This window comes from Mobula birostris, chromosome 2, assembly GCF_030028105.1.
Source record: "Mobula birostris isolate sMobBir1 chromosome 2, sMobBir1.hap1, whole genome shotgun sequence".
NCBI classification, from domain to species: Eukaryota; Metazoa; Chordata; class Chondrichthyes; order Myliobatiformes; family Myliobatidae; genus Mobula; species Mobula birostris.
Window position 1 is genome coordinate 97,135,223 of NC_092371.1, and position 17,743 is coordinate 97,152,965.

The following is a 17,743-nucleotide window of genomic DNA, read 5'->3' on the forward strand; positions in this document are numbered from 1 at the left end:
GCTGCTGCTTACACAGGGTTCACAAGTCCTTGTCTCCCTGAATATGACCAGCTGTAGAAAAACCATTTCCATTCCATGAATACAATGGTAAAATTGGAAATCTAATATGCCTACGATGTTCAAACAAAGGTAAGATCAGGATTTATTTTAATATGTATGTAAATTTCGCTGACAGGTAATTACGCCACTTGTCCTGATGTAGCCATAGTGATTACTGTTTCTTCAGTTGGAAAATCTACCCAATAACTAGCAGAACGTTAAAGCGGCGTTGTCTATTTTATTTCATCGAATGCCCAAGTTTGATAATCTTCACTGTCCATGCAAACCTTTGAAAAATGTTACTCTTATCGGACGTATTGAACAAGACACAAACGCCACCGTAGATCAGGTAGATTTGATTTACTTTGGGATAAAATTACATTAATGATATTAATTTCAGAATGAATTCAATTTAAGAATGCCCAGTAGGACGCAATGCATATTTTCTCCCGATTGAAAAATGTGTCAGCTAAAATCGAAAATGTTGTACCTGTACAGGAAATTCATTTGTTTTATTTTAAAGAATCAGCGTACAAACATATTGTATTACATACAGTTGGATCGCGCGATGTTTATTTGAAATGGGGTTGCCTGAGACTCGTGTTTAACCACGCAGGAGTAAAGCTCGTGTGAGTTCCAGTGTGAGGCTGGCAGAGTCAGGTAACTGCTCGCACTGAACGTGTTGTCCGTGTCCTGCTGGATCCGGCTGGTCTCAACGCCATTCCTTCTCGTACTGCCGTCCACCGTCCACTCGATATTCACAGCGGCCGGATTAAACCCGCTCACCAAACACACCAGGGTGGCGGTGCCCTGTCCCAGAATTTCCTCCGCAGCCGGTCGGAGGACGGATACAGCGGGTTTTCGCGGATCTGTAAATAGAAAGAAATGCAGGGAAATGAATTATTAATTGATATAAATTGGAATCAAACTTTGTCTTTTTTACAGGGATTTTATAACCATAAAAGTCAGAATACTTGAGAACCCCGGTACCGCAGAATCTCATTAATGCATTTTGATCTTCCACAAACGCACCAAAACCAATATACATCATGAACATTAGACATCGCTACAAAGTAAAAGAAAGCGAGGATGTTTTCATAACAGCACAATTCAAAGCAATAAAATAACAAATTTCGATATAATGGCAAAACAAAATCCGATTGGAGAGGCTTCTGAACGATTGCTGACAGAACCCCTCTAATGGTGAAATACTCTCCAGTATACATAAGATATACTTTATATATCCCGTGATACCCCATCCAATATGATGTAACTATGCTATAGTTAATATTGTGACAGATTATTGGCATGTTCCATGATGTTAAAATCGTAAAGACATGAATCATAGAACCAATAACAAATCCCGAAAGAGATATGGCAAAGCGCGTGGCAAAACTCCGAAATGTCGTCGCAGCTATCCACGTAAAAAGCAAGAGATGAGGCAGTCGATTTAGTTGACATACTGTCCCTTTGTCTCTCCTCGGAGATGCTACAATTCGCCGCAGTAAAGCAGGAATTGTGAATGGCTAAAAATCTTGGAAATATTTGAATGGGAATAAATAATACCAGTTAAAGTTTTCAACTTGGATTTCTAAATTTTTAGTCCCACAATTAAGTCCGTAGGGGTTGTTGGACTAGGGTAATACACACTGAAAGAATACACAATAACCACTCTCAGTTACCAAACTAGATGGACTACGCTCCAGGATTCTGAAGGCGGTAGGTGGATACATTATGGAGGCATTAGTAACGATCTTTCAAGAATGGGTCTATGGGCCCGGGTGACTGGAATATCACAAATATTACTCCACAGTTTGAGAAGTGAGGGACACAAAATGCAGGAAATTGGACGTCAGTTAATTTCCTAGTAAACATGCTGATGTTTAATCGGAATTTAAGTATATCGAGATTGCTAGAATTCATTACTGTAGTTAGGAAGAAGTTTCTAGGTATTCTGTGGCATACGATAAAATAAGCGGTGATCTGCACGGTTCGCTTAAGGGGAATTTTAGTAGACAAATCTGTTGAGATTCCTGAAGAAAATACCAGGCAGGATAGACAAATGAGAGTCAGTGGATGCTGTTGACTTGGATTTTCAGAAGACCATTGACGAAGTGTCACACATCAGGCTGCTTACCAGGATAAGAGCACATGGTATTACAGGAAAGGATGGAGCATTGGCCAACTGACAGGAGAAAAGCGTGAGAATAATCTTTTCTGGTTGGCGACCTATGACTAGTGGTGTTCTGCAAGGATCGGCGTTGAGTCTGCTACGTCACATGCTAAAAGTTAATGATCTGAATGACGGGATTTATGGATTCGTGGCCACGTTTGCGGATGATGCAAAGATAGGTGGAGGAGTAGGCAGTGTTGAGGCAGTAGGAGTCCCCAGAATGATCTTGACGGATCAGGTGAATGAGCAAAGAAATGACAGATGGAATACAGTGTAGGAAATTGTACTGTCGTGCACGATGGTAGAAGGAATAAAGGTACAGACTTCTTTCTAAACGGGGACGGAATTAAGAAGTCGGAGGTGCAAAGGGACTTGGAAGTCCTCGTGCAGGATTCCCTGAATGATAACTTGCAGGGAAACACAAGGTTAGTATTCATTTCGGGATGAGTAGAGTATAAAAGCAAGGATGTAATTCTATGGTTTTAAAAGGAAATATCCAGACCAGAGTTAGAGTATCATGAGCAGTTTTGGGCCACATATCTAAGAAAGGATGTGCTGGCATTGGAGAGGGACCAGAGGAGGTTTGCAGGAATGATCCCGTCAATGAAAGAGTTAAAGTATAAGGAACATTTGATGGCAATTGGCCTGTACACGCTGGATTTCAGAAGATTTGGGGGTGGGGGGGTGGGGGAAAGAGGGTGTGGTCTCATTTTAACCTACCAAATACTGAAAGAGCTAGATTGAGTGGAGGTGGGAGGATGCTCCCTATAGTGCGAGAGTCTAGACCTGAGAGAAAAGCCTTTGAATAGAAGGACAGCCCTTTAGAACAGAGATAATGAGGAATTTATTTATCCGTAAAGTAGTGAATCTGTGGAATTTATTGCCAAAGGAGGCTGTGGAGACCAAGTCTTTGGGTATATTTAAAATGGAGTTTTATACTTTGTTGATTAGTAATGGCATCAAAGGTTACGGGGAGAAGTCAGGAGAACGGGTTTGAGAGAAAATATTCCAGCGATGATCAAATGACGGAGCACACTCTTTCTGTTCCTATGGTTTACGGTCATAAGGAAATAGAAATTCTCTGTTGCAATTCGTTAACATTCACAGCTCTGCTTTTGTCCTCATTAAGCTTCAGGTTCAGAATAAAGTTTATTGTGGTTCAACTGTTTACACGTATATGGTCAAACAAAACAACATTCTAGGAGACCAAGGTGCACAACACAGTACATATAACACACACACAAAATAAAGCAATATTAGTAGAAATATATTCCAGCCGATTGGCATTCAGATCCTTCATACAAGGAGTTGCTGGCTTTAAACAGGACTTCACCTCCGCTGTCTAATACAAAAACTAACTGTTCTGAATATATTTTAATACATCTGTTCCCTGGAAAACATTTGAGGAACACTCGCCAACAGCACGAAGCACTTATTCACGAAGCTATTTTAAAAATGTTATTGCAATGATCACAAGTTGTTTTGAAGATACTTCTCAGCTAAATTAAGTAACCCTACCAAGCAAACAGGATGCATATGTGTTAGTTTTCTGCCTGCGGTATTGTACGGATGAAATGGGAAGTGTCCTGTAAACGGGATCGAAGTATCAGGATTGATAATATTAATCCAAGGTTCAAACAAAATAAAAAGCAAACAAAATCAAAAGGTGATCACACTCCACCAAATATTAAGTTATGTTGAAATTCGGTTTAGCTCCTCTCCCAGAGGTGAATATTGTGTGGTGCCAGACACCGCAGTAATAATCGGCGGCGTCCTCCCATTGCACCTTGGTGATGGTTAAGTGCATTTGAACAACAGGAATTCTGCAGATGCTGGTTAAATGCATTTGGTTGCTCGATGAGTCCGTGGAACCGGTGAATCGATCTGCAATTCCCGATCCTCTCGTGGAGATCCATATCACACAAAGACTGGGGCGCTGCCGGGTTTCTGCATGTACCAGCTCGTGTAGTAGCTGCCGATGATACCCCCTGACATGGTACAAATGATTTTCACGGTTCTACCCGGAGACGCCAATACGAACGGAGACTGAATCAAAGTCATCTCCGCGTTTACAGCTGGCGAAAGTAACAAATAATTATTTAAAACCCTTTAGTAGCACGACATAAGGGACAGTAATGGCTAAGATTAAGCATTCTACTTACTGATCAAATAGTACACAAACGCGGCAAGAACCAAGACCCAATTAGCCATGGTGAAGCAGATAAGAAGAATCAGAAGTCAAAGGCTTTCGGACACAAGTACTGTTCAGGGCTTTCGAAGCTGCTCCTTAAGAACTGTAGAAGACTGCAAAGTCACTGAAATATATATTCATGTAAATCTCCACTCACGAATGAATTGGATCTAGATTTCAGGAAATAAGCGGGCAACGATGTAAGTGATGCTGAGGTCGAGAGGGAGGATTGAGAAATTCAGGTTCCGTGCAGTGGCCATCACCAACAACCTATCCTGGTCCAACCACATAGATATCAGGGCAAAGAGCGCTCACCGGCGCTCTAACTTCGACTAACTTATATCGATGAATCCTGTCTGGATGCAGCAAGGCTGGGTATGGTGTCTGCTCTGCTGGTAAATGAAATAAATTACAAAGAGTTGTGCATAGAGCTCAGCACATCACGGAAGCCAATTCTTCTCCATGGATTCTGTGTACACTTTCGCTGCCTCGGCAAAGCAACCAATATAAGCAAAGACGTTATCCGTCACGGATATTCTCTCTTCTTCCCCATCCCATAGGGCAGAAGATCCAAAAGCCTTAAAGGCACATACCACCAGGCTCACAGACAGCGTCTATCTTTCTGTTATGTGACCACTGAATGTTTCCTACTGCGATCAGATAGACTCTTGACCTCACAATCTGCGTCGTTATGCCCTTGCACCTTACTGTCTACCTGCACTGCACTTTCTCTGTAACTGTAACACTTTTGTAGCCTCCCTGGCCACCCTCAGCGTCGCTCGGCTCGCTGACATCTAGGGAAACAGCCCTCGGCCCCGGCAAACTGGATAATAGGTTGTGTGGATGCTGTGTAATGTACCCCACCTGGCTCAAATAACAGACAATACACCAGATATGATTAAATGATTTACAGTTTATAGATATTACTGGAACTATATAATTAATAGCGAATAAAATATAAAAGGAAAATAAAAGGCGCCACACTTATCAAAGTTCAATCTCTTCGTGCACAAAGAGTTGGAGCTCGGGACCCTTCTTCTTCACCCTGCGATCCCTCGGACCACCTCGACCGGCCGCCTGGGACCGACAACGGTGTTCGACCAGACGCTCCACACGAGTCCGACTCCGTCTCCACTCCTCGCCGAACGCTCCGCTCGGGGTCCGACCCCGTTAGCGGACTCACAGCACCTGGTTCATTCTCTGTCTCTCTCCCGCCTTCTACCTCAAAAACCCGCGCATACAGATCTTCCAGATACACCAAAGTCATTACAACTATCCCAATTTGTTCGTAACATCCTCTTATCACCCTCTAACCCACAACAAGCTGCTAGCGCAAAACTGTCTCAGCGTTTAACATAACAACGAAGCTTTCCCAAGTATAACATAACAAAGAAGCCATTTTAATTAGCCTACACAGTAACATAAAAGACGAAACCCCGTTACACTCTCCCCCCACCAAATAAAGTCGTGTCCTCGTGACTTCTAAATAATTCGCCAACCAGTCCTGCAGACACACAACATACACATACACAGATACACACAATGACAGTGCTCCCCAAACAATGGACCTTCCGCCCGTCCCACGGGCGGTACATAGGCCAACCTAGCTGGGAGCTTCTTAACCCTTACCTAAACCCAAAAGTCTCAGGCACTACTAGGGATACCTCGGGCCTGCTTGCCAAGTCCTCTTTCACTCAGGCCACCATTACAGCTCGGAGCCCCCTGTCCCGTGTCCGGGGCCCCGCTTCTTTTCCTTCCTGATCCTGCCGTAACTCAGACTGCCCACAGCTAGCCCTCCCCGCTACACCTGACTCAGTGCGAGAAGGACCAAAGGTCTCTTCCTCAATCACGGGGAAGTAAGCGAAAGGCAGCATGTACCACATGTGCAGCACATCATCCTTCGAATCTGTATTCTTCTTCATTCCCTCGATCAGTAGCTACTGTTTGAGCTTCTCCAAACTTAAACATTTAGCCGGGGTTACCCCTTCAGCCTCCTGCAGTCGAGACGTCAGCTTCTTCGGGGACTCCTTCAACTCTCTCCACAGCCTCAGCAGTTCTGACTCAGGGTTCTTGGCCATCTCAATCTGGGACGCAGTTACCCCACCAGCTTCTTCCACCCTGACCTGAAAAGCAGCAGTTAAAAGATGTTCAGCCTCCGGTTTTTTCTTCCTGATGACGTCTTCCAGGTCAACTTTCAGTTTTTCCACTTCATTTAAACCGTCGGTAGTCATCTTCAGGCTCCTTTCAAGCGTCCGCCTCCCTTTTCCGAGATCTGTCCTCCATTTCTTCACCTCCTCGGGAGTGTAGTCAAACTCCCCTCCCTGGGCTCTCGGTTTTCTGTTGGCCTTAGTCAGAACACTTCCTTGATCTTCTCCAACTTGTAAGTCTTCCAATCTTTTCAGGATCGACGTCTTGAGTTTCTGCTGATCCCTCCGAAGGTGGGTCATTGTTTCTTCTCGCTGGATTAATTCATCAGTACACGACCGCAGTGTCGGCTCGGAATTCCGTTGCTCCTTCTCCACGTTGATGAGCGTGAATTCCAAGTCTGCAGTGGTCGTCCCACAAGTGCGGCACTCAGTCTCCGGCCGGCATTTCTGAGCACTCAGTTCAGCGGTGCAAATCCCCTATCTCCCCTGTGTCTCATTCAGATTGACGTCCTGGGTTTCCATCCCCAGGTCCACCAACGTCTGTTCCAACACTAGGATGTTCAACTGATATGTCGGGTCAATTTTCTCACATTGCACCAAACTCCTCCGGCCAAAAACTCCTCCACACTTTACACTTCACTTCTGTCACCCGGGCTCAGCCACTGGCCTCGCTTCATAGTTTCCCCAGGCGAACCCAAGCTCTAGGCGGTCATCCACATACGCCAAAACTCCACACACCTTCACTTCCCCCATGGTCTTCCTCGTGCCCCGCGGGAAGGATGCAGGGGCTCCGGATATGCCCTTGGGCATCTTTTCGGATCGGAAGAATCCTAGGGAACTAATAACGGCCGTCGTCGGCTCGACAGCCGCACTCCTCGGGATCTGGCAACATCCACTCCTCAGATCCAGCACATTAAACCACGTCGCATAATCCTCACACACGTCTTCCACGGCGCTAGAGTCCAGTTGCCGCGACCTCTCTCTCACAGAGGTGTCTTCAGCGGTCAACTCTCCTCCCTCGTGGTAGTTCGGAGCATCTACTAAGAGGGTCTCACCCTCAGCTACTTTCCCCAGGCCGTACCACCGCTGGCTCTTGTTTAAATTCGGTACCGGCTCAAGGCTGCTACACATGTCCTCAGAAGCAACTCGGCACGCTGGGTGCCCAGACAGTGGCCCCATGAACTCCAGGGTCATTAACCAATCATCGTCACTGGATCTCTACTGGCACTGGTACCCAAAATCTCCCGTGCCCTTGCGGTTGTAAAGGGTAAATGCTTCAGACACCGGTTGTAAAACGAACTGTACAACAACTTGACCTGTGCCCCGGGGTCGAGGATGGCTTTAGCATCGCTTCCCTCTATCCATTGCGACACCCTGGGGCGTGGTCCCTCTAAGCCTTCAGGAATAGTGTCCTTTCCTTTCGGAAGTTTATTGGTACATTGCTGGGAACGTGCTTCCCCAGAGACCTCAAGCCGTTCCCCACTGGGCCTCCACTAAGTTTCCCGACACCTCTCTGATCAGGTGAACAACTGAAGGAGGGGCTGATCCCCTGAAATGATCCCCCTGGAAATGCAAGCAATTTAGCCGCCCTCCTAGCCAGAGAAGACACACTGAAAACGTCCCCCCCCTCTTTCAAATAACTGACAGCTGTCACTACGGTGTAAGTGAACCTGACAGCTCTAACACCGTCACCGGCCCGCCTCCTTAAACTTTCAACCAATCCCTGTCGCTCTGCCTCAACCGAGCACTGCCATCTAACAACTGACCGATCCGCTCCGCCCGCGTCTCGCACGCCTCCGCCCCTCTTGGGGTGGACACTATCCCAAACACCAGGCAGAGCCTGCCAGAGCTAGAACACTTATTCGCAAGGCAAGTTGTTCACTGCACCTCGGTGCATGTAATCACAATTAAGCAATTTGAAAATTTACCAATTTATGACTGATTCACAGGTTCACTGTCCCTGACATTTGCACATTTCCACACAGCCCCAAACTCTCTCCTCCCCCCCCCACACACACAAATGCAGAGGGGGCACATAAACCAACAGTGTATCAAAATGGGAAGAAGCGGCTGAAGTACTGTGGGCTTGAGGTTGCCATAGGCGGAAGTAGCTCAGGGCGAGAAGGGTTGCATCTGACCAGAAATACGAAGCGGTTAATTGATACAGGCGAACAGAAAGACTACTTTACAACGAGTTGGTTATTGCGAGAAAAGTCTAACGTTATAAAGAAAATTGAGAAGGAATTTGAGTAGTGTCTCAGAGGCGTATCCACCTGTTATTTCTCAAATATATCTTGGATATTCCTACTCATATTTCTGCTATTCCGCACCCTCGTCTCCGAAGTGGAAAGTATGATCAATATAATCCACAGAATATTGCGTTAAACTGCTCGGGCTAAAGCTTTCCCGTGTTACATGTGAGGGAGGATAGGCAGGGGAAGAGAATGGGAGCACTCAGACCGAAGATTAGGTTAGATTATGTGGACACTCAGTCCTCGTTTATTGTCTTTTGTAATGCATGCATTAAGAAATGATACTATGTTCCTCCAGTATGATATCACAGAAACACAAGACAGGCCAAGACTAAAACTGACAAAAACCACATAATTATCACATATAGTTACAACAGTGCAAAACAATACCGTAATTTGATAAAGAACAGACCATGGACACGGTAAAAATAAGTCTCAAAGTCCCGATAGCCCCATCATCTCACGCAGACAGTCGAAGGAAGAAAAACTCTCCCTGCCATGAACCTCCAGCGCCGCAAACTTTTCGATGCAGCGTTCTGGAAGCACACGACCACACCCGACTCTGAGTCCATCCGAAAACTTCGAGCCTCCAACACGGAGAACCGAGCACCATCTCTGCCGAGCGCTTCGACCCCAACCCAGGCCGGCAAGCAACAGGCAAAGCCGAGGGTTCGGGTCCTTCCCCACTGGAGATTCTGGATTGCACAGTAGCAGTGGCAACGAAACAGACATTTCAGAAGTTTCTCCAGATGTTCCTCTGTCCTTCTCACGTCCGTCCCCGTCAAATCAAGATTGTGCACGGCATCCTACTTAACAACTAACAGATATTCATTCCGGAGTGGCCGCTCCGCGCTGTGTCGCGCCGCCATCTTCTGATCTAGATGTACGGGAGAAGGAAGAAAAAGATAACAAAGTTGTTTGCAACATTAGGGATGAACAGAGAGTAAGAGGTGGACAGTTTCTTAAATGCATCTATTTTACTGCTAAGAGCATTCTAAGAAAGGTGGATGAGCATAGAGCATGGATTGGTACCTCGAAATATGATGTTGTAGCTATTAGTGAAACATGGTTGCAGGAGGGATGTGAATGGTAACCAAATATTCCTGGATTTCGTTGCTTCAAGTGTGATAGAATTGGAGGGGCAAGACGGGGAGGTACTGCACTGCTTGTCAGAGATAATATAAAGGCGGTGCTTTGGCAGGATAGATTAGGGGACTCATCTAGGGAGGCTATTTGGGTGGAATTGAGGAATGGGAAAGGTGTAGTAATGCTTATAGGGGTGTATTATAGACCACCTAATGGGGAGCGAGAATTGGAGGAGCAAATTTGTAAGGAGATAGCAGATATTTGTAGTAAGCACAAGTTTTTGATTGTGGGAGATTTTAATTTTCCACACATAGACTGGGAAGCCCATTCTGTAAAAGAACTAGATGGTTTGGAGTTTGTAAAATGTGTGCAAGGTAGCTTTTTGCAGCAATACATAGAGGTACCAACTAAAGAAGGGGCAGTGTTGAATCTCTTGTTAGGGAATGAGATAGGGCAGGTGACGGAGGTATGTGTTGGGGAGCACTTCGGCTCCAGTGATCACAATGCCATTAGTTTCAATATAATTATGGAGAAGGATAGGACTGGACCCAGGGTTGAGATTTTTGATTGGAGAAAGGCTAACTTTGAGGCGATGCGAAAGGATTTAGAAGGAGTGGATTGAGACAATTTGTTTTATGGGAAGGATGTAAGGAATATAAAAGTGGATAAGTCACCGGGTCCTGACTGGATATTCCCTAGGACCTTGAGGGAAGTTAGTGTGGAAATAACAGGGGCTCTGACAGAAATATTTCAAAGGTCATTAGAAACGGGGAATGTTGCCAGAGGATTGGTTTATTGCTCATGTTGTTCCATTGTTTAAAAAGGGTTCTAGGAGTAAACCTAGCAATTATCGGCCTGTGAGTTTGAAGTTAGTGGTGGGTAAATTGAACGAAAGTATTCTTAAAGATGGTATATATAAATATTTGGATAGACAGGGTCTGATTAGATCAGTCAACATGAATTTGTGCGTGGAAGGTCATGTTTGACAAATCTTAGTGAATTTTTTGAAGAGGTTACAAGGAAGGTTGACGAGGGTAAAGCGGTGGATGTTGTCTATATGGACTTCAGTAAGGCCGTTGACAAGGTTCCACATGGAAGGTTAGTTAGGAAGGTTCAATCGGTAGGTATTAATATCGAAGTAGTAAAATAGATTCAGCAGTGACTGGATGGGAGACGCCAGAGAGTAATGGTGGATAACTGTTTGTCAGACTGAAGGCTGGTGTCTAGTGGTGTGCCTCAGGGATCTGTACTGGGTCCAATGTTGTTTGTCATATATATTAATGATCTGGATGATGGGGTGGTAAATTGGATTAGTAAGTATGCAGATGATACTAAGATAGGTGGAGTTGTGGATAATGAAGTAGGTTTTCAAAGCTTGCAGAGTGATTTAACCAATTAGAAGAGTGGGTTGAAAGATGACAGATGGAGTTTAATGCTGATGAATGTGAGGGTGCTACATTTTGGTAGGACTCCTGCTTGATCCTCTGATTAATAAAATTGCAGTTGATTCCAATGGAATCTCCGCCTCTGATTCCTTCTTAGTGTCCTTTGGTTGGCGCTAAAGCATGCTATTCTAAAATATTCCAAAATATTTAACGAGCACCTCACAGACTTTGGCCCATTTGTTTACTTTGAAGTATAATTCCAAATAATCATGAACGTGCAATTATGGTTAACAGTCTCTGTTTCTGCGGATGCACGTTGCCCTATTGTATTGCTACTGTATTTGGGCCAGGATTCATCTACCACAGGAGAATTTTGCTGTATTATTTTTCAAACCACCTCTTCCTCTCCGTGCCCTGAAAATAGGTCATCGATCTTCATTTCTCTGTGTTCAGCATTCACTATCAACGAATCCTTGTGCATTTTCTCATCTTCCTGTCCTTCCTGAATATGACATTACCTTTAACATTCGAGTCCCAATCCAAATAGTCTAGCCGGCATGCCTGGCTATTATCTGTCGGTCCATGCTTATTTACTTGTATTTGCACTTTCAGCTAGCTGCTTTCTGTTAAATGTTCTGTGCTCTTTCATATACAGTCAGTGGTCACTTTATTCGAGTTTAAGAGAATAATACTAAAACAAACAAAAATATATAATTATTAACAAGCGAGCTCAAAGGAGAATGGCCAAACTGGATGAAGCTGACAGGAAGGCGACAGTATCTCAATTAACCATGCGTTACAGCAAGGGAGATGAGGCTGAGTACAGGGCTACGGTAGGAACTTTGTCACATTGTGTGAGCAGAATTATCTGCAGCTTAATGTGAAAAAGACTAAGGAGCTGGTGGTAGACCTGAGGAGAGCCAAGGTACCAGTGACCCCTGTTTCCATCCAGGGGGTCAGTGTGGACATGGTGGAGGATTACAGATAACTGGGGATACGAATTGACAATAAACTCGACTGGTCAAAGAACACTGACAGATCAACGATTTGGAGGCTAGCCACATGATAGCCAATTAATACAACCAAATAGAGGAGGTAACTTCATAACATCCTGTCAGAAGTTCAAGATGTGATTAGAAGGCAAGCTTGGAGCATTTCCAAATGTCTGCAAAACGGAATTACAATTGTATAGCTCTTTCGTGTCTCTTGCGATCCCTAAATCACAGAAGCCAGATCTCAGCAATTCAGCTCACTTCCACTGTTGATTTGTAGGGCACTTAACGCTTTTCAAAAATAGGTGATACTATTTTTGTCATTTCTTGTGATTGCACCTACACGAAACAGAACCAAAGATAGACATGGACAAATTGGTTTGGATAAGAACGTCGTAAGAAAAACTGTAATCGGACCCGTTTCAGCAGTAGTTCGGAATAATAGATATTTCAAGCAGTTGCAGGCTTTGGTACCGTGGATTGACAAGCAGAGCATCGTTTGGCTGCCGAAATCAACCAAATATTTGTCTACTCCGAGGTTATGGAAGGTGTATCTCCAGATCTCGTCTTATGATGTTGAGAGCTTAATTCTGCTGCAGAAAAAGACGGTTGGGTCTGATGCCGATCTGTGACTTCGATATTTGATTATTTTGGGACTGACGATTTACCTTATCTGCTTGAACCGTCTGAATCCTACCACCGCGACATTTAAGTAAAAAAAAAGAGATTTGGGTGGACTCTAGTTTACTGGAATCTGCACGAGTCTTTGTTTAAGGAAATATTATCCCCTTATGACTTTTAAAGTCTGAAACCCTCTCCCAAGTACTTACAAGGTTCTTTAATCACTTCATCTCACATTCGATCATTCATTTATCCTGTCTGCAACGTACAGCCATTTGATTTTTTTGTACAGTAATTTATTTTTTTATTGACTTTCATCATCAAAAAAACATTTCCATCAGATATATTTTAGATACTGTACAGACATATCATATAATCATATTTGTCACAAATCCCCACATAATATTTATCTGAGGTATACACTTATAGAAAGGAGAGGAAAGAAAGAACAATCAAAAGAAGAAAACTATGTGCAGAGTAGGAAGTGATCTTTTTTTACAACATATTAATTGAATTGTGAGAATAAAATCAGGCCTATGAGGTGTTATGTAGTTAAAACATTTTTCCAGTATGAATAAAATTGTTCCAACTTATGATTAACAGATGCTGTTATCTTCTCCATTTGGTAAATGTCCATTGTAATTTCCATCCATACATTTAAAGTTGGGCTCTCCTGTGATAACCATTTCCTGGTAAGGGTCTTTTTACCAGCCCCCAGCACTACATTCATTAAATATTTGTCTCTTTTCAACCATTCTTGAGGTATATACCCAAAATATATGGTCTTACTCTCAAAGGGTATTTAACATTTAAAGATGTCTTGTAGGGCATTATGTATCCCAGTCCAATAGTCTTTGATAATAGGGCATTTCCAGAAAATATGATAATGATTTGCTTTTTGATTTCCACAATTTCTCCAGCAAACGGGGGGGTTACTATCATAATGGGATTTCTGAGAGGGTGTAATAAAATATCTTAACAAGTGTTTCCACCCGAACTCCCTCTATTTCTGTGAACTGGTACACTTACATTGATATCTCCATATTATTGCCCAGTCTTCCTCAGATATTATTACCTCTCCTTCCTTCTCCCATTTTGTTTTAATGTATGAAGTCGAATGTGTTTTAAGATTTGAGAAACACTTATACACACTTGAAATTATTCTACTACCGTTATCTGAACTATATGCTTTTCTAAATAGCTCTATCAGACATGAACTTGCCTTGGTTGCATTTTTAATCATCCTATTAACATAGTGTCACATCTGTAAATACCGATAAAAGTCTTGTTTTTCTAGTAAGTGTTTCTCTTTGAGCATTTCAAAACTGAACAGTGTTCCTTCTTTCATTATATTGCAAATAGCTGTTATTCCTTTAGCTGTCCAGTCCTTAAATCTAGCATCCAGTTTATTCGGCGTATAATCCGAGTCATATGCACACCATTTAAGAATTGCAATGTCTCTCTCTAGTTTAAAACTATAATAGTTTTTCATATTCTTAAGTGTTCATTTCACCCACGGGTTCTCAATATTATTTACGTAACTTTGTAGGTTGTTATCAGCCAAAATTGCCTGTATGTGGATGGAAGTATCCTCTCCTGAATGTTTTTCCATTGAGCGTTATATGATGGGTTGCACCAGCATATCATGGCTCTCAACTGTGCTGCAAAATAATAATCTCTAAGAAAAGGTAGGCCCCATCCCCCCTTTTCCTTGGCTAATTGCAAAATTTTGAGATGAACCCTAGGCCTTTTACCTTGCCATATATATCTTGATGGCATCTCGTTCCGTTCATTGAATTGATTCTGGTTAATCTCTATTGGGAGGGTCTGAAAGGGATATAATAGTCTGGGCAGTATATTCATTTTAATAGGTCCAATCCTTGAACTGAGACCAAGGAAAGGAATTAAGTTCCATCTTGTTCTACCTCCCTTATTTTTTAATATATATATAGGTTGATAATTGCATTCTGATGATTTTTCCAAATCTTTTGGCTCAACGGCTCCCAAATATTTGACGGACTCTGTTTGCCATGCCCAAAGATATCTACTTTCAACTTCTCTTGGTGGGCTGCAGTTATATGAAAGTAGGTGGGTTTTATCTATGTTGATCTTGTATCCTGATAATTGGCCATATTGTTCAAAGGATTGCATCAATTTAGGTAACGAGTATGTTGGTTGCCCTAGATAGATCAAAATGTCATCCGCGTAACAGGCCAATTTATGCTCTGTCCCTTTAATAGTAATTCCAATGATATCTTCATTTTCTCTGATGAATTGAGATAATGGTTCCAGGTACAATGCGAAGAGTAGCGGTGACCATGCACAACTCTGTCTCGTGCCTCTTTCTAGGGTAAAACTATTAGATAAATATCCATTGATTTTTATCCTGGCAGTAGGATTGTCGTATAGTGCCTGTATAGTTTTAATAATTGTGTCATGTAGACCAAATCTATGTAAAATCCTGTAAAGAAAACTCCAATTAACCGAGTCAAATGTCTTTTCAGCATCTACGCTTATCACTATTGCTTCAATTTCATTTTTTTATATGATCCATAATGTGAAGTGTCCTTCGTATGTCGTCTTGTGTTTGGCGTTGTTGTATAAAACCCGTCTGATCATTATGTATCAGTGTGGGTAGAAACTCTTCTAATTGCTTGGCCTTGATGCAGGTAAATATTCTATAATCCACATTAAGAACAGATATTGGTCTAAATGATCCACATTCCATTTTATCCTTGTCTTCTTTCGGTATAGATGAGATTATCGCCTCCTTCCAGCTGGGTGGCATCTGCACCTTTCTTAGGGCCCAGTTCAGTGTGGGGAGTAAAATAGGAATTAACTCACTTCTAAACTCTTTATACCTCTCTGCCGTATATCCATCTGATCCTGGTGACTTGCTTAATTTAAGCATACTAATTGTAGTTTTTAGTTCAGCTTCAGTTATGTCAGCAGTCATCGTTCTATTTTGTTCTTTGCTAAAAGTGGTTCACTCTAACGAATTCAGGAAGCTGTCGATTTGGGTTATGCTTCCCCCTGGAACTTTGGAATATAGAGTTTTGTAAAACATTTCAAAAACTTCTTGAATTTCACAGCTTATTTTTTTTTATCACTTTTGTTCTTAGATCCCTAATTCTATGAATTGTATATTCTACTATCTTTTTTTCAGTTCCCACGCCAGTATTTTCATAGAATTAGATCCACTTTCATAGTGTCTCTGTTTCAGAAACATTAATTTTTTTCTAATTTCTTGTGTAGCCAAATTATTAATTTCATTCCCAATTTTTAAAATTTCCCCTAGTGTATCCTGTGCCAAACTCAATTTGTGCTTTTTTTCTAGTTCCTTCAGCTCATTTTGTAATTCCCATAATGTTTTATTCCTTATTTTTTCTTATATGAAGATATCGCTATAATTTTCCCTCTTAAGACATCTTTCAGAGTATCCCATAGAATGGGAGGTGAAACTTCTCCATTATCATTGAATTCTAAGCAAAGACCAATTTCTTGTTCAATTTGTTCCTTTGAGTAGACTTGAATTTCGTTTGCAAATAGTATTCTTTGGTTGTAGGTCAAAATCAACAGATAAATATATAGGTGCATGGTTACTTACATCTATTGCCCAAATTTCACAGGTGATTATTTTGTCTCTATCTTTCCCAAATGTTATGAAATAGTCCATTCTTGCGCATACAGAATGGGGGGGGGGGGTGCAGAATAATGCGTGTAATCCCTTCTGTTTGGGAAAAGTTCCCTCCATATATCAATTAGACCAACATCCTCAAAAAAGAGTGTTAACTTTCTTATGTAAGGTCTTTGTTCCATAAGTTTGTCTATTGGAAGTGACTAACTTTGGTTGTAATTGTAAAATTAAGTCTCTCCTACATATTAAGGGACCTTCTGATTCCGTTACCATAATATTAGTAATTTTCTGGAAGAAACTAATATCACTTCCTGGGGGTGCGTATATATTCAATAACGTAACTGGATTTCCAACTATATTCCTCCTTACCAGAATATATCTGCCCTCCTTATCTCCCATTTCGAATACTTTTTCAAAATTTAGCTTGCTTGGGATGAGAAAAGCAACTCCTCTTCTATGTCCTGATTTATATGAGGAGAAAAACAAATTAGTGAAGCCCATTCTCTTTAATTTTCCATGCTCATTATCACTTAAGTGAGTTTCCTGTAAATATACTACATGGGCTTGTTCTTTTTTCATTTTGGATAGAATTTTACTGCGCTTGACTGGATTCAACGGCCCATTGACATTAAAAGAAATGAATTTTACTTTTTCCTTAGCCATGTGTATTTATCTGTTAGTATATCATTGAAATTTGCAGAATAAAACTTTGTCGATCTACTCCCTGAACAAATAAAAGACAAGAAACGCGAATAATAATAAAAAAGGTAACGAAGATGTGATTCCAAGGCTGGGGTCTCTAGATGACCCTGGGTTGAGCTAGAAGAAACTTCTAGCCGTGGGGGATAGCCCCTCCTACCTGTGAGTTGAGGGCCCCCGCTGCAGTACCTATAAATGTAAGTAAAAAAGTCTATGTCCATTACACGGAAATGATTTCCCTGTGTATTCCTCCCATGTATATCTTCTCATTTAGGTGGGGAAAAAGGAATGAATGAAAGAATTTTTAAAAAAGTGAGTTAAATAAAATCGGGATAACTGCTCAGCCAGACTTTCCCTTGGTTTGACCACCCTAATGGGCAGTCCTCTGTTCTTCATGTCTGTGGTCGCTCCTTCCACCGTCTGATAAAGTCGTATCCTTTCTTGGTGAAATACCCTCAGTTTAGCAGGGTACGGGGTTTGGAATTTAATCTTTTCTTGCTTTAATATTCGTTTTGCTTTGG

General features: G+C 42.2%; 1 pseudogene; it reads right to left on the reverse strand.

Moving 5' to 3' along the window:
* Positions 1 to 585: 585 nt before the first annotated feature.
* On the reverse strand, positions 586 to 4,423 carry LOC140208737 (immunoglobulin lambda-1 light chain-like; annotated as a pseudogene).
* Between the last annotated feature and the right edge of the window lie 13,320 nt (positions 4,424 to 17,743).